Raw genomic sequence first — 18320 nt, forward strand, 5'->3', positions numbered from 1 at the left:
GCCTGACTTCAAAATGGCCGACCCAAAAATGCTCAGTGAATGTCTATGGATGGCGCCTGACTTCAAGATGGCCGCCGCTCGTGACAACTGTGTTTCACTTAAAAGTTGCAGTATCTTTCTCTTTTGTATTTCGCCCTTAAACTTACTTTTGCCAGTTATTCCAGCGCTCGGGACTCACCCCCACGTGCAGCTGATAGGGTCCGGGCCGTCCTCCGGTCTCTTTCACGATTTCGCGCTCTTTTCGAGCCCAAGTAGGCAGGTCTCTGTATCTGCAGACTCGAGGCACCGATCTGGTGCAGCGCGGGCGATTTCCAAGGTGGTGAAGCCGTCGCGCTTCTAGGCAGCTTCGGACGCGGCGTGTGGAGCGTTCTTTGCTTTTTCGCACTCTTTCTCGCAGCGCTGACACCAGGCTGCAGGCTCGCTGTTTCTGGGCTGCGCACGAGCAGCAGGGACTTCTGAGGCGTGTGGGGTTTGAAACATCCCACCCTCGTCGCCACTGTTACCTCTTAGCCCCCAATAATGACCAGGAGCCAGGAGCCAGAAGTAAGGTACGGTCACTTCTTTATTCGTTCGTGCCTACCTTGAACTGGCTCTCCGCCTCCCATTTCCGACGTTCCCCACGCCTTTCCTGTTCCGCTTGCCCTGTCTGCTTCCAGGGTCAGGCAGTGACTGTCACGATTGTAGCCTCCACAGGATCAGAGTGATGCTCAAAGGGGTCCACCTCCTGATTCCCCGAAACTCTGAATGAATGAATATACACAGAGCCTCTAGGTAATCAAGCGAGGGAAAGGTAAGGGAAGGGGCTGGAACGGAAGGGACCACTGAAACGAGAAAAACATAAGGTTATAGCATTCATCTCTGACTACTCTCATTCAATTCTCGCTAGTAGAACACCTACCCCAGATATCTTTCTGGACATGAACCCTTCTCTATGTTGTGTGTAGTAGATACTTCTCTACTCATAAAACGTCGCAATCTGGAATGAATAAACACAGTTATATTCCTTGCATTCAATATCTGGATGTTCATGAATCAAACCTATATGGTCTCATACATACCAGTCCACCTTCCCAACATCAACTAAAATTAACTACCCTTCTCCAGTAACCGGGTATGTTGAAGAATAAAGGACGAATCAAATATAATGAACCAAAGTCTCGAACCAAGCAAAGGAATCAGGTAACCAGGAAAACCGAAAGGTTCCTAGTAATCCAAGCAGGAAGTCTGATACAAGTATATCCAAAAAGAGCAAGATCAGCAAAGCGTTCAAAGTTATACAACAAATTAGTAGCACCGTAGGCTTGTCAGCAAAGAACAGAAAGAACTTAATGTCTACTTATCTCGCCCAGTAGAAGCAAAGTCGGTCTCCATCAAACTCCGTGGCACAAAAGATCAATTTGCAGGCTGAGGGAGATTCCGCGTCTCAGCCGAGAATGCTTGATAGTCAGTTACTGCAGAAGCTGCAACTCCTCGGACTCGGAGCGTGGCAGCCGCCCACCCCGTGAAGCAAGGATAGCGTCTCAGCCGAGAACGCGTGAAAGACAGTTTCCGCCGCAGCCGCGGGCGGAATTGCAGGCAAGATCTTCTCCTGACTCGGAGTGTGGCAGCCGCTCACTCCGTGATACAAAAAACGTGTCTCAGCCGAGAACGCGCTAAGGACTGTTACCGCAGCAGCCGCAGACGGTAATACAGGCAAGTTCTTCTCCGGACTCGGAGTAAGCAGCCGCCCACTCCGTGAAGCAAAAACACTGCGTCTCAGCCGAGACCAGGGGAACACAATACACCAGGACCTAATCCAAGTTCCAGTGTGAAAATCACGTACAGCGCACGGCTGTACTGCGAGAGCCTATATGTCTTAGGCTCCTCCTTTCTTCAGAGCCTTCTGGGAGATGTAGTTTGCAGGCGCGTCCTTGCAAACCGTGACAGTGACGATACGACAGTAGGAACTTTGTGGATTTAAGAAGTTTCCATCACAGTAACGTAAGGAAAATGCATGATTTCAGGCAAAGTGTGAGGTTTACAGGACTTACTGGCAGATACATCAACGTAGCCTTTTGCTATTCCTAAATAGCGATTTTTAAGAAATCGCTATTTAGGAATAGCAAAAGCCTATGCATGTAGGAATCGCTATTAAAATAGCGATTCCTAAACATTCCTTAATTGCTACTCGCAAATTGCTAGTCACAATTTAGGAATGCTGTACCATTCATTCCTATGGGCCTACAGGCCCATTGGAATGAATTGGAGATTGCATGAGCAATTTGCGAGTACCACTAGGTACTCGCAAATTGCTCATGCAAATTCAAGGTGCAAGGGTGTCAAAATGACACCCTGTTGCACCCCTGAAATTGATCTCTGCACATATGTTGCGCACACACATGCCCTAAGGGCATGTGTGTGCGCAACATGAAACTTTGAAAAATGCATAAAAGTGCGTTTTTCAAAGTTTTAGCAAATTACCATGAAGTTCAACTTCATGGTAATTTGCTACTCCTATTAGCGAAATGGCTATTTTTTTTACTTTCATACATTGCATTTAAGGAATCTCAATTTGGGATTTCTTAAATGCAATCGCAATTTAAGGAATCTCAATTTAGAGATTCCTTAAATTGCGATTTTTGCATTTGGGATGATGCATCGCAAATGCAAAAATACCGGTCGCTAAGGGGCAGATTCTGGGAATCTGCCCATTTGCGACCGGTATTTAGTTTTATGCATATGCCTGATTGTGGGTAAAAAAACAAACTTGTGGAATCCTCGTAAGACACACCATCCTGGACTCCCCTAGTTGTCTAGTTTTCAAAAATGTGCAGGTTTGCTAGGTTTCCCTAGTTGCCGCCTGAGCTAAGGTCCAAAATCTACAGCTACCCACATTGGAAGAAAAGAGTCAGTTTTTAGAGGAAACAATTTCATATATCCATGTTGCGTTTTGAACAGTGTTCAGTTGCGGCCACTAGGCCTATCCACACAAGTGTGGTACCATTTTTATCAGAAGACTTAGTTGAAGTCTGGGTGGAAGGATGTTTGTGGCTCCCCACCGATTCCAGAACTTTTCATCACAGAATTGTGAGGAAAATTAGTTTTTTACTCAAAGTTTGACATTTGCAAGGGATTCGGGGTAAAACAACCTGGTAAGAGTCATGCAAGTCACCCATTCCTGGACTCTCCTAGGTATCTACGTTTAGAAAATGTACAGGTTTGCTCGGTTTCCCTTGGTGCCAGTTGTGCTAGGGTTCAAAATACACAGCTACCCACTTTGCAAAAAACGGGTCCGTTTTGAGTGGAAAAATTAGATTTATCCGTTGTGTTTTTTACCATTTACAGTTGCGGGCACTATGCTTGCCCACACAAGTGAGGTACCATTTTTATCGATAGACTTAGGGAAATGATGGGTGAAAGGAATTTTTGGCTTCTCGCAGATTCCAGAACTTTCCCTTCCAGAACTGTGAAGAAAAAGTGTTTTTTAGTCAAAATGTGATGTTTGCAAGAGATTCTGGGTAAGACAATCAGGTGAGAGCCACGAGCTCTCTCCATCCTAGATTCGCCTAGGTGGCTAATTAATTTTTTTTTTACAGGTTTTCTAAGTTTCCCCAGGTGCCGGCTGAGCTAGGGACCAAAATCCACAGCTACCCACTTTGCAAAAAAAAGGGTCATATTTCAGAGGAAAAATGTGATGTGTCTATGTTGCCTTCTGGCCATTACATGTCACAGGCACCAGGCCTACCCACTCAAGCGAGGTACAATTTTAATCGTAAGACATGGTGGAGCTTAGAATAGTAGAATATTTATAATTACCAATTGGATTTTGCCTAATTTGTGCCTCCCAAATGTAAGCTAGTGTGCAAGAAAAGACATTTTAAAAAATGCTCATACGGTACCCACAAATTCAGAGATGTACAAATAACCACCACTCCTAAACTCCATATCTTGGGCCCATTTCAGAAATATATTGTTACTTGTTACCCATTTTCACTTTACATTTTTCACCATATGAATTGGTTAGTACTCAGTGCACATTGAAAAACCATGTTACAGTGCAGCTCAGTTGTTGGCTATTGGTACCTCGGGTTTTTGGAGAACCCACAAACCATTTATATCCCCGCAACCAAAAGGCTCTACAAAATGCAATGGTGCATTACTTTTGTAAATCAGGCATTGTAACAAAAAGTTACAGATGAAAATATTCTCGCAATGGCTGTTTTGTCTTACTGATTTTCAATATTTCTTTACTTCAACAGTTAGTTTCTTTAAAAAAACACCTTGAGGGATCTACACATATGACCCCTTGCCTAATTAAAAACGTTCTCTACTTTTCGGAAATATGTAGCTTTCATGGGTCACCCATGGGTTTCACACTGGTTTTCACCACAAACTGGAAATAGGTTGAAAGAACAAAAAATAGGAAAAATGGGCTACAGATTTGAAAAATGCCAAAGAATTTGGCTTTTTGATTCAGCTCTGCAAGTTCCGGAAAGCTGGGAAGATGGTGAATTTAGCACAGCAAACCTTTCATTGATGCAGTTGTTTTTAGGTAAAAGTACAGACAGTTTTATCCAGAGCATTTTTTTCCTATTATTTCAAAACAACTCAAACTTTAGCTATATTTTGACTATTTTCCTGGTCCTCCCCAAGGAAATCAACAAACCTGAGTACCATTAGCATCCCCAGGATGCTGGAAAAAAAGGACGTAAATTTGGCGAGGATACCTTATGTAGAAAAAAGTTATAGAGGCCTAAGAATGAACTACCCCCAAATAGTCAAAAAATGGCTGAGCGCTGGGAGTGGGGGTGGAAGGCCCAGCATTTAAGGGATTAATTATCACTATCCTGCTGATGACATAATTAGTATAATATACAGAATTGCCTGTGGTGATCGATTTGCCATATATCTCAGTTATTTAGCATTGATACCTAACGTATATCCATAACTCAATTAAGGTATGCAGTAATCATTACCCCATAACTTCAGTACAGGGTTCCATTCCAATACGCTTCAGGACTCTTCTGATAATGTTTACATTACATTACATTTACATCGCCTTCTCTTTGACTTTGTTAAGAGCTACAATACCTTTTTGGCCAGGTTTGTGCTATAGAAATACCATGTATATGCCATGCACATATAAATATATTCTGATGACGATTTACTTGGAAGAAAAAATGTGGAAAAATACAGGATGACACCAACCCCACAATGTAAGGCTGCAGAAAACAGAGTAAGGCAGATTTGAAGAGTCATAAAGTGCTACCAATCATACAGGTTTAGCACTCAACACAGTAGTATTCATAATGCCATTCAAGGTTTAAATGTTTACTCAATATCCTTAAATAATATATCCACCATTCATTAGATAAAAGGGATAGAATGATGAAAATAATTTCAACAAAAAGTCTCTAGAATCCAGCATAAGTTGCAATCATTTTCGGCCAGATTCATCATACTAAAATCGGCTCGCAAAGGGCCAGATTCTGAGAATCTGGCCCTTTGCAAGCGCAATTTTTGCATTTGGGATTCATCATCCCAAATGCAAAAATCGCTATACTAGAAATCGCTATATTGCGAAGAATCGCATTTAAGGAATCTCAATTAGAGATTCTTTATATGCTATTCATGAACCTTTTTGAAATTGCGAATTCGCAATGTGGGGCCGCTATTTACCGCGAAGTGTAACTTCGTGGTAAATAGCGAAAACTTAGAAAAATGCACTTTAGTGCATTTTTCTAAGTTGTATGTTACACACACACATGTCCTTTGGACATGTGTGTGCGCAACATCAGTCTACATTTTCATTTCAGGGGTGCTACAGGGTGTCCTTTGGACACCCCTGGCACCCTTGAAATCGCTTCCTTATTTGCGAATCACAAATTGCTAATCGCAAATAAGGAATGACTCCCCATTCATTCCTATGGGCCTTTAGGCCCATAGGAATGAATGGGGAGTCATTCCTTATTTGCGATTAGCAATTTGTGATTCGCAAATAAGGAAGCAGTAGAAATCGCAAATAATATCGCGATTTCTACATGAATCCCGTTTTGCGAGTCTTTAATAGCGATTTCTTAATAATCGCTATTAAGGACTCGCAAAACATGACAATGATGAATCTGGGGGATATTTCCTTACAATTACCACAGGCTACCCGGTACTTCTTCTAGTTCTGGTCTTGAGACTGTCATCATGGTAAACTGTGGAACTACAGGTTTATGTATGGACAAGTCCTGGGCTAAGCAATACCAAATTTCTGTAATCCTAAAAGGTCTTGATATAGTTTGAGCAGTAGATGGGTCTATTACAAGCAGTAGTCCAGTGACTGGGAGACCTGTACAGCTACAAGCATCCGTAGGCAAACCTAGAAATGTGTTCATTTGATTTGATAGTCTCTCCTCTTCATTCTCTTGTTACTTTAGAAATATCATGTCTCAGTTGACATAATCCTTATACTAACATGACCACTAGTAATGATTTTCTATTTAGAATTTTGTGGTTCTCATTGTGTACAACGTCGTCAGTATCGGCCTCTGATGGAGCAAGGATTCGCACGTGAAGCGACTTGCTTGAATTCCTGAACCTCGAATAACTCGTAATAAACTAATCAACATGTATTGTGTATTAATATTTGCATTTCATTGAAGTATCTAGGGGACGCTTGCTTATGTGTTTTTACTAATGGTAATCCGCTTGCAACTAAAATGGCTGCTGCTATGCGGTATTTTTTACTGTACATGCCTCTTTCATACTCACGTGACATGACATACTTTTTGCTTTGGAGGGAATCTTTTGCTTCTGCGCACTAGAATTAAAATGGCTGCTATGTGTTACAGCATGCGTGAAGCTTGCACTGTTGCTTTTGCCAAGCTGTTCGTTCTGCTTAACCTTAACGCAATAGTTAAAAGTAAATAAATGGGAATAGAGTAGAGATAAGTGGTATAGAGTGCATTCATATATTCTGTATTCTCAAACTATGGGGTCGATTATGATGGCGGTGAATCCGCATCCTCCGGGTCGGTGGAAGCCACCGCCGGCCCGGAGGATGCGGATTCACCGCCGCGATCCCTGTCAACACCACCCGCCAGATTAGGATGGCGGTTGGATCAGCGGCGGACGGCAGGTCCGTCCGCTGCTGATCCACGGGGTGTAGACCGCTATTTGGTGGCGGTGTCTGCAGACACCGCCAGCCAAATTAGGAAGCGTGTGTAAACATGCTTTTACGCATCGTTTTTTCCGGCTTGGAAAAGCATGTGGACCTTTGCTTCTCGGGGGCCCTTGCAGGCCCCCAGGGGGAAGGGGGTTGGGGGTGCACACGGGGGGTACCTATGGTACCCCCCTGCATCTGCATGCACTAAACGGCAGGCAACGCGCTGTGCCTGCCGCTTTGTGCATGCAAATGCAATGCATGCATTTTTAACATTGTGGCGGGTGCTGCTTGAAGCAGCACCCACCGCAATGTTAAAGATACAGGATGTGACCGCCAGGGTGGCTGTCACATCCTAATTGGCATGGAGGGAACGCCACTGCCCTTGCGGACGGTCCCTCCACCTCGGGGGTGGCGGACGGACGCAAGTCCGTCCACCATCATAATCGACACCAATTTCTTTTCTACTTTTCTACATGAATACATTTTGGGCCTGACGCTTGTCGCTGAACTCCATATTGAAACTTTTGAGCGTGCGCACAAGAGACTGAAAATTCATCGAGTCATGGCATTGAATGAGTGCCAAGGACAGTCTTGACCAAGATGCGCCTGGGAACCTCACCTTCTGAACTCTACAGGGGAAACAGAATTCTAATGTGAACTAAAATGTTACAAATGATAGAACATTCATTGTTGGGTGGAATAAAGATGTCATGTGAAAATAAAACTGATGGGTGGGGACGAAAATTTAAATATGAGACGCAGAAAGTGTCAATTTGGTATGGTGTGACACCCTCTCCCCATTCCTTGTCTAATCAAATTTGGGGATCCTTACACTTGCAACATTGGGGGGTGGTACACTGACCTGAAAAATAGTATAACTAGCGTAGGTTTAGCTAGAGAAATTGTCCGACTTGTCCGAATAGCTGACCTGTCACTGACCTAATGCACTCAATAGGTGATCGAGAGCAGAAGTGCTGCGAAGCACTCTGTCAGAAGATTCACTGACCCAATCGGGGTCTGGGAAGCTGAGGTGCTGGCGAAGCACTTTGTCAGTGAAATCGATAACCTTATCTGGGTTTTGACTGTTAGCTGCAGAGAGGGAGTAGTACAGGTGTTGCAACTGAACTGCGGGTGCCGGTCTTAACTTTTGGTGGTCCTGTCCTGATCCAAATCTGGTTTTACCTGTCCTGATTCTGATCTGGACCTGCTAGCCTACTGGCGACTGCAACTTTCGGGGTTCTGTCCTTCAAACTGACCTGTGGCCAGGGTTAGTTCTTCACACCATTCCTAGGTAATTATAAATTCATGTGGGTTCGTCATAAATTTGTTTCCTTCTCTTCCCCTCCCTAAATGTTACATATTTGATAATAGTGCTTGCATATTATGTTCCTTCTCTTTACCCTTCCTATTGTTAAAGTTTGAAATTTTCCTTTTTTCCCCTCCCTTTTGATAAATGCTTAAACGTTTTGATCATATTTTATGTTCCCTTTCTTTACCTTCCCAATTGCTAAATGATCGAAATCAGTTTAATACATTTTCTACATAGTTACATTTTGATTCTGATCTTCAAACCCCTCTTGACACCAGACCAGGTAAGGTTGAATTGAGGCTGAGACCAGGGTAAGTTGATGTTGTACTACAGTTTTTTGTAGGTAAAATACGGATGCCAATGGTGGGAATAGGCCTGTTGATTTTAGGGTTAATAATCTGTTGCAAATGTCGAAAACACAGAAAGAGACATAAAGTAAATGAAAGAGGGAAGAAAAGAAACTGCGATGAAATAGAACTTGAGGAATTAAATGGCAAAATTTATAAGAAAATGAAAACTTTTCATCTAAATAATGAGAAAAATCCTAGAAGAAAGATGAAGCAATTGAGTTGGATGAATTGTGAAAGTTGGCATCTGTTTTATTAATTAGTGATGATATAAAATATCATCAAAGAGGGGATTGATGGAGCAAGGATTCGCACGTGAAGCGACTTGCTTGAATTCATGAACCTCGCATAACTCGTAATAAACTAATCAACATGTATTGTGTATTAATATTTGCATTTCACGACATTTAAGTATCTACGGGACGCTTGCTTATGTGTTTTTACTAATGGTAATCTGCTTGCAACTAAAATGGCTGCTGCTATGCGGAATTTTCTACTTTGCATGCCTCTGTCATACTCACGTGACATGACGTGCTCTTTGCTTTGGAGGGAATCTTTCGCTTCTGTGCACTAGAATTAAAATGGCTGCTATGTGTTACAGCATGCATGAAGCTTGCACTGCTGCTTTTGCCAAGCTGTTCGTTCTGCTTAACCTTAACGCAATAGTTAAAAGTAAATAAATGGGAATAGAGTAGAGATAAGTGGTATACAGTGCATTTATATATTCTGTATTCTCAAATTGTTTCTTTTCTATTTTTATACATGAATACATTTTGGGCCTGACGCTTGTCGCTGAACTCCATATTGAAACCTTTGAGCCTGCGCACAAGAGACTGAAAATTCATTGAGTCATGGCATTGAATGAGTGCCAGGGACAGTCTTGACCAAGATGCGCCTGGGAACCTCACCTTCTGAACTCTACAGGGGAAACAGAATTCTAATGTGAACTAAAATGAAACAAATGATAGAACATTCATTGTTGGATGGAATAAAGATCTCATGTGAAAATGAAACTCATGGGTGGGGACGAAAATTTAAATATGAGACGCAGAAAGTGTCAATTTGGTATGGTGTGACGACCTCTCCCCATTCCTTGTCTAATCAAATTTGGGGATCTTTACACTTGCAACATTGGGGGGTGGTGCACTGACCTGAAAAATAGTATAACTAGCGTAGGTTTAGCTAGAGAAATTGTCCAACTTGTCCGAATAGCTGACCTGTCACTTACCCAACGCACTCAATAGTTGATCGAGAGCAGAAGTGCTGCGAAGCACTCTGTCAGAAGATTCGCTGACCCAATCGGGGGCCGGGAAGCTGAGGTGCTGGCGAAGCACTTTGTCGGTGAAATCGATAACCCAATCGGGGTTTTGACTGTTAGCTGTAGAGAGGGAGTAGCGCAGGCGTTGCAACTGAACTGCGGGTGCCAGTCTTAACCTTTGGTGGTCCTGTCCTGATCCAAATCTGGTTTTACCTGTCCTGATTCTGATCTGCAACTGCTAGCCTACTGGCAACTGTAACTTTTGTGGTTCTGTCCTTCAAACTGACCTGTGGCCAGGGTTAGTTCTTCACACCATTCCTAGGTAATTATAAATTCATGTGGGTTCGTCATAAATTTGTTTCCCTCTCTTCCCCTCCCTAAATGTTACGTATTTGATAATAGTGCTTTCATATTATGTTCCTTCTCTTTACCCCTCCTATTGTTAAAGTTTGACATATTCCTTTCCCCCCCCTTATGATAATTGCTTAAACGTTTTAATCATATTTTATGTTCCCTTTCTTTACCTTCCCAATTGCTAAATGATCGAAATTTCTGCATAGTTACGTTTTGATTCTGATCTTCATAATCGAAAGTCTTTTGGTGTTTAATCTTTGGATCATGACCATTTAAGAAACTTAGATAAAACATTTGAAACTTCCTGAGTTTGTGGTTATTATATGAGTGCAAATGTTATTATTCCTATTATGCTAACACCCTTGATCCCTTAGGACTTTAGGTACCGGTGACGTGGAATGGTAAAGTCAAGGTATAGATAGGTCAAAGTCCTAAATGCTTAAAATACAATGGTAGTAGAGCGAAGGTTACCTGCAATAATTTGTGAGATTTTTATTTGACTATGGGCCCCGGCGAATATTGATAAAAGACTAGTCGGTGACCTGCGCGCTTTATCACCTCCTTGGTTAATCCCTCAAGATACTGCTCCTCCCCAATGATAGCAACCTTTTTTTTTTTTTTTTTGAAGACCTTTATTGGAGTCACGTAATTAGTACACAGCTTCGTCGCCTACAACCTGAGGAAGCAGGCCGGCAGCAGTAACATGTAGTGTCATCATGCCCAGTAACCATATAAAAGAAGCATCGTGTTAACACAGCCTGCCGCCTACAACCCATCTGGGCCGGCCGCGATGTAAAGCGTCTAAAGCTGTTAAAGGAAGTGTTATTCCGCAGGTAAATAACCAGTTAATGCCAAACCTTAAACACTTGAGGTCTCATTTTCTCCTTTTTGTTGAACTCTAAACCTTTTATAACGAACTATGAGAACCAAGGTGGTCAGTCCCCGTCCCCCGTGTGGCCGCCATACGTGGTATGTGGTTCAGAGGATCTATTAGCGCAGAGCAAATATACAATGCTTCCTCCAACATGGATCTAAGTGTGCTAGAAGTAGGTGTACTCTGCAGTTTCGGGACCGACGTGAATGTGTGGGGGGGGGGGGGCGGGGGGTATGTGTAGTCTGTGCTCGCATCTGTGTACTGGAGAGATCGCCACTTGCTTAAATGCCATGGTGTGCGCGATGCGCCGGAGGGGGGGTGTGTAGAACGCTGAGGCCGGGAGGATCATAGGTCCGTCTCCCGGTCAGTCAGGGAAGGTGGAATGTGCTAGTATATATCTGTCTTATTGTGCCTCGATATCCCCTGTCCTGTAGTGTACCTAGAGGGAGGGGGGGGGGGGTCCAGCAGTGTCAGTCAGTAGTGGATCAGACGCACTTTTGGGCACGGAGGGTTGTGCATCTTGTCCCGCGTCCTCCCGATTGTCTGGTACAGACTCATCATCAGTTTGGGCCCGAAGAAGATAGGCGGAGAGTGGGCCCCAGAGGTCTTTGGGGCGTGATTTATTGGGTAATAAATCGGCATAATTATGGAGTTGGTCCTGCCAAGTCGATATAGTAGTTAGCCATATTTTGAATTTGGGGGCACGCCCACGGCCCCATCGACATGCCACGTGGCGTTTTGCAAGTAGAAAACCGAGCGCGAAGAATTTCCAGTGGCTTTTATTCGCAGGGATGGAGTGGCCTAGTAGGGTAATTTTGGGACACGGTTCGACTTCCACCCCTATCATTGCGGACATGGATTCGAAAACCTGTACCCAGTATAGGGCAACAGATGGGCACGACCATGCCAAGTGAATGAAGTCTGCTCCTGCCCGTTTGCATCTGAGGCAGCGGTCATTGTCACGCAGTCCGAAGCGGCACAGCTTGACGGGGGTGTGATAGAGGCGATGTAAAAACTTATAGTGGACCAGTCTAAGGCGGGCATTACCAGTCACTGAATTCGTGTGTGAGCAGCTTTCCTCCCATTGGTCGTCCGAGAGTGGGGAACCTAGGTCTGCGTCCCAATCGCGTCTCGCTCGGAGATCTGGGGGCGTGGAGGCCGCATATGCATGTTTATATAGCATGGAGACTACATGTTTCGGGGTGTCATTATGAAGCAGTGCATGCAGGGGCGCCATGACTTCCGGCTCGTCAGGAAACCCGGGTATAACGGTTTTAATATTCTGTCGTAATCATGTGTAAAGGAACGTGTCTGTATGAAGGGCTAGTTTGGAAGCATTTTGCGTCCTATTTTTTCGCGTGTGATACTTAATCTAGGGTCATGCGCTAGGGTCATGCGCGGGGAATATAAAAAGGCGACATCCATACGCTCTGCAATCCTACGCCATGCGCGCACCGTGCAATCAACTGTGGAGGGGTCTCGGTCAGTCATACGGGCCTCCGAGTAGAGATAGCCCGACGGTTTTTCAGGTCTCATGTACCCATCTTCCACGGCTAGGTGTGCCATAAAGGGAGGTGGATGGAGCCAGTATGCAGCAAAGTGGTGTTGTGCACAGTCATAATACAGCCGAAAGTTTGGTACATCAAATCCACCCTGGTGGTAGGGCAACATGAGCGTCCCTAGTTTCAGCCTAGCCTGCTTCCCTCCCCATATAAGTCTCGACAACTGGGAATCAAGGGCGCGGAAGAAGTGCGAACCTGGACTATATGGAATATTAGTGAAGAGGTACAGCATCTTAGGAAGGATTACCATCTTAATCAGGGATATACGTCCAGCCATGGACAGCGGGAGGTGGATCCATTTAGTAACGCTGTCCGTCAATTTGTCAAGGACAGTACCGTAGTTCGCCCTGATTAGGGCTTCACGGTTCCTGGTTACGTTGATTCCCAAGTACTTTATCTCGTCATTTTCCCATAACAGTGGGTAGTCGAGAGGAAATTGGGGAGTTTTGTCCGTTAGGGGGAACAGAGCAGACTTAGACCAGTTGATCTGTATCCCCGCTATGGCTCCAAATTTGGTAATTTCGCGCAGTAGGGGGTTCAGATTGTCTTGCGGTTTGTGAATATATAAAGTCATGTCGTCAGCATATAATGAAATGAGCAGCTGCCGCTCCGGATAGATCAGTGACCTATGATTATGATGTTGACGGAGCTTGGCCGCAAGGGGTTCAATAGCTATTGCAAAAAGTACTGGGGATAGCGGGCATCCCTGACGAGTTCCTCTATGTATTTCGAAGGGGGCTGAACGGGACCCATTCAGTAGGACTGAAGGGTGTGGTTTATTGTATAATAGCCTGATCCAATCTAGAAAGCTAATGGGAGTTCCCATCTGTTCCAGTAACGACAGTAGGTAGTCCCATTCCAGGGAATCAAACGCCTTGGTGGCGTCGAGGAAAACCGCAGCTGCCTCACATCTAGGATCAATATCCTGCATTACAGCCTGTAAGGTGCGGAGGTTGTGTGAAGTCGCGCGGTTTGGGACAAATCCCGCTTGGTCCGGAAGGCCCAGCCTTTCCATCAGGAGATTCAGGCGTGTCGCCAGAACTTTCGCCAGTATTTTAACATCAGTATTTAATAATGAAAGGGGTCGGTAGGAGTCACAAAGCTCCGGTGGTTTGCCTGGCTTAAGCAGTGATGTTATCAGGGCTTCACGCATACTAGTTGGCAAGATGCCTTCCTCAAGAGCTGAATAGTACACCTGCTTCAGTATGGGAGCAAGCAAATGAATGTAGGTTTTATAGAAGTCTATCGGCAGGCCATCTGACCCTGGAGATTTGCCGGATTTCATGGACATAATGGCGTCTTTTATTTCATCCAGCTCTAGCTCGAGGTGTAAGAACTTCTGTTGTGTCGGGCCCAACCATGCAATTGCAGTGTCTTCAAGGTACGCACACGGGTCAAGTGGCGACTGTCTTTGGGAGGTGTACAGTGTCGTGTAATGGTCAGTGAGTACACGAAGCTGCCCAGGGAGGTCTCTCTGTGGCACCTGTTGGCCATCGAGCAGGGTGGTGACATAATTGCGATGTCTATGGGGCCTAACAGCCAAAGCCAGCGCCCTACCCGGCCTGTCTCCCTCACCATATATGCGTGCCGTGAAGGGTTTCCCTAGAAATTTACATTCCTTATCAGCAGCCTCGGTGTACTCATTAATTTTGTCTCTGAGCTGCGCCCGCACTTCATGTCCCCTTGTCCTGCGAGAAATATCTCTCTCAAGAGTGTGAATTTCAGTTTCTAACTTACGTAGTTCCCCATGAAGGGATTTGAGGACTCCCCCCCCTTTGGAAATACACCATCCCCTCACGGTGACCTTGAAGGCTTCCCATACAGTAGTAAGGCTTGAGACAGAGTCAATGTTTCGGTCAAAGAATTCTTTCATGTCCTGCTCAAGGTCCGCCCGAAAGGCCGAGTCCGTGAGGTGCGCAGGGTTGAGGCGCCAGTTTAAGTAGGGGGAGACGTCGAGGGGGACGCGCAAGGAAAGGAGGACTGGTGAGTGATCTGAGAATGTACGAGCTAGGTGTAGAGTTTTAACCGCCCAGGGTGTGAGGCCTGCGGACAGAAAAATGTAGTCAATGCGTGCCCAGGTGGAGTGGACTGCTGAGAAATGTGTGCCTTGCCGCAAGGAGGGGTGCGAATGCCTCCATGTATCTGTCAAATGGTGGTCTTCCATGATGCCTAATAAGGTGCGTTGGGAGTGCGTATAATGCAGCGGCTGTGGGTGTGATCTGTCCAGTGCAGGCTTCACAGCAGTATTGAAGTCTCCCCCTAGTATTACATGAGCTATGCCCAAAGTTTGAATTTTGCCCCACATAGTAAGAAGTGCAAACGGGTCATCTGTGTTGGGGCCGTAGTAACATGCAAATAGTACCGTATGAGAGTGTAGTTTCCCCCAGACAATGCAGTACCTCCCACCCGAATCAGCGTCTGTGCCTGCCGGGGTAAATCCCACCCCTTTCCTTATCAGGATTGTGACGCCTCTAGCGTAGTTTGAGTAAGATGAGAAAACCCTGCACGATGCCCATCTAGATGCGAACAAAGGGGACCCAGTTGACGCTAAGTGTGTTTCTTGTAGCATGGCTATAGATACTCCATGCCGGTCCACGTACCCCAGCATTTGTCGCTTCTTTCTAGGGTTATTCAACCCTCGCACATTCCACGACATCAGCTGGAATTGGAGCGCTGGCAGCGCATCCGTTACGTCACCCATCCCCACAGTGAAAGATAATTGTGGCATGTATATGTAGCAATCAGCGGGGGTAGTTGGTTCACTAGGTACTTGAGCAGCGGCGGACCCCACGGATGTCGCCAGGCGAGGGGGGGGGGACAGCGGGGACCACAATCCAGTCAGGAAGAGTGATTTCTGAAGGTTCGCAAAGGCCAAGAAGTCGCAGCTCCCAAAGCGCGAAAGTTTGGCAGGGGAGTCAGACAGACATCAGTAAACTTACTAATTTGGTCATTTCCCAGCCCTGCCCCATAGTCCCCTCCTGCCCCAGGTAGTGCTGCAACAGTTGAATCAACAGAATGAAACCAGGCTAAATACCCCCCATTCCGGCAACCCCAACTGGCCGGAACATCGTTCGTCCAGCAACCCAAAAGCGACTGAACATTTAAATTATAGCTGGCATATTAAGGGTCGCAGAGTCGAAGCAAAGTGTCATCCCACCCACACCGGCAACCCCAACCCGCCGGGCAATTAGTTCCCACCCACCCTCCCTAAACCCAAATAGAACCAAAAACAAGATAGTCATAACAGTTGCTCTTGCCCTGGAAGGGGAAGAGGTGCTGAGGGGATCGCCCATTGGAGACGGAATCTAGGGGCGCCAGACCTGCCCTCCACCTCCTTACTTGCACCCACAGGCAACCAGGACCGGACCCAGTCGGCATATGTGGGACAGAGGTGGGTGATCAGGCACTCAGTTATGTCTCAGATTGGTGAGAGAGTAAATCAGAAGTGGTACCTCACCGGGATTTGCTGTGTCCAGCCCAGATAGGGGCAGTGTCCGGCATCTTTGTGACCAGGATGACAGCGCCAGGTATTAGTCTTGCTGGGACATCGGAGATTGCGATCTGGATCGCCGCCCCTCCCTCTCATCTAGGAGTCGTTCCTCCCTGTGCTGCTTAAGAAAGTCCTCCACCTGTTGCAGGTTATGAAAAAAGTATTGTGTGCCGCGGTGTGTTATTTTTAACTTCGCTGGATAGAGCGTGGCATAGGGGATCTCTTGGGCTTGGAGTTTCTTTTTCACCTCCGCAAATTTGCGCCTGGCGTCTTGGACTGAGGGGGTAAAATCGGGAAAGAAGGACAGCGTCGTGTTGCCATAAGTTACAGTTCCAAGTTCTCTTGCACGACGCAGTACTGCATCCCTGTCCCTGTAGTTTAGGAAGCGAGCGATGACGGGTCGCGGGGGAGCCCCAGGAGGAGGTTGTGCAGCGAGAGATCTGTGGGCCCTCTCTACAATAAGGTGGGAGGAGAAGGAGTCTTTCCCAAATAATTCCACCACAAGTTTTTCCATGAAAACCTCCATTTTCCCTGTGTTGGTGGACTCCGCAAGGCCCAGGACGCGGATTTTGCGGCGGGACCTCGCTTCCAAATCCTCGTTTTTGTCCGCAATTATTTTGAGCAGTTTGTCCATTTGCGTGACTTGCTTGGTATTCGAGGTGGCCCCGTCTTCCAGCACAGAGATTCTATCCTCGGTCTCTTTGATGCGGGTGTCATGATGTTCCAGTTTTGCCACAACGCTATCCATGCGTGTATTAATGGCGTCGATTTTGGAATCAATTGTTAATAGGCTTTGCTTCATGCCAAGCAGGAGGATTTTCCAATCCTCCTCTTGGGGGGCTGGGACGGTGGGGGTCTCCTCCGTCTCCGGCGTCGCCGTGGAAGTTTTTTTGGACTCAAAGGGTATTTTGGACTGTCTAGCACCATTGCGGCCCATTTCGCGCCGAGGAGTCCGAGTCGTCTCAGGTGAAGAGGACGCCAGAACGGCGACCAATGGAGATACGACAATGATTAACGTGGGTAGAGACGCTGGTTAGGAGCACTAGCTGTCGTGAACCACAGGTGAGCAAGAGGGGGTCGTGTCCTCCGCGATCCCACGTTCCCGCGTCAGGTATCGACTGGAGCAGTTGGTCCGCAGCATTCACCGGGAAGGGCCTCGAGGCACTGGTCGTAGCGAGGGAATGTGCCCCCTCTCAGTTCGGGCCCCCAGTGGCAGGGACGAGAGGCGGGGGTAGTTGGTTCACTAGGTCCTTGAGCAGCGGCGGACCCCACGGATGTCGCCAGGCGAGGGGGGGGGACAGCGGGGACCACAATCCAGTCAGGAAGAATGATTTCTGAAGGTTCGCAAAGGCCAAGAAGTCGCAGCTCCCAAAGCGCGAAAGTTTGGCAGGGGAGATCGTAGCAGCCGGCCAGCACCACCAACGAAAAGCTCCCGGTCGTATTATGAGGTCACTACTGTGCTTTCTGGGGGGGGACCCCCCGCGGCCGTGTGTTAGTGCCTACCAGGCCAGGGTGTAAAGTGCTTCAGCGGCCCAGCATCCGGCCCAAACCGTGTAGGCCGCGGCAGCAGGCCCGTGCGTACGTCGTGTCAGCAGGGTCGGGGGCCGCACGCATGCAGGAGATGGCTGGTATTAAGGCCGGTGGCCGGAGCAGTCCAGCGCCCAAGCGTAGAGTAGCCCCTCAGGTGTTGGGTGCCGTAGTGAGTCAGAGCAATGCGGGCCGCTGTAGTCAAGAGTCCTCTCCCAGCAGCCCAGCCCAAGGGTGGATCGTGGCGCCCAGTCGCGGCAATTCCCAGTGTTCAGGGCGGCAACCGATTTGTCATGTAGGCCTCGGCTAAAATGTCCGGCCAGGCCCGTAAAGGCCGCACAGCCACGGGGTCGCGTGATGCGCCGCTCCGACGGGCAAGGGGTACCAGGCGTGTGCCACAATTGGGCGGGCAGGGGACGCCACCGGATGTCTATGTTAGGGGCGAGACCGCGGGTGGTGTTGTAACG

The sequence above is a fragment of the Lissotriton helveticus genome, chromosome 7 (genome assembly GCF_964261635.1).
Source record: "Lissotriton helveticus chromosome 7, aLisHel1.1, whole genome shotgun sequence".
NCBI classification, from domain to species: Eukaryota; Metazoa; Chordata; class Amphibia; order Caudata; family Salamandridae; genus Lissotriton; species Lissotriton helveticus.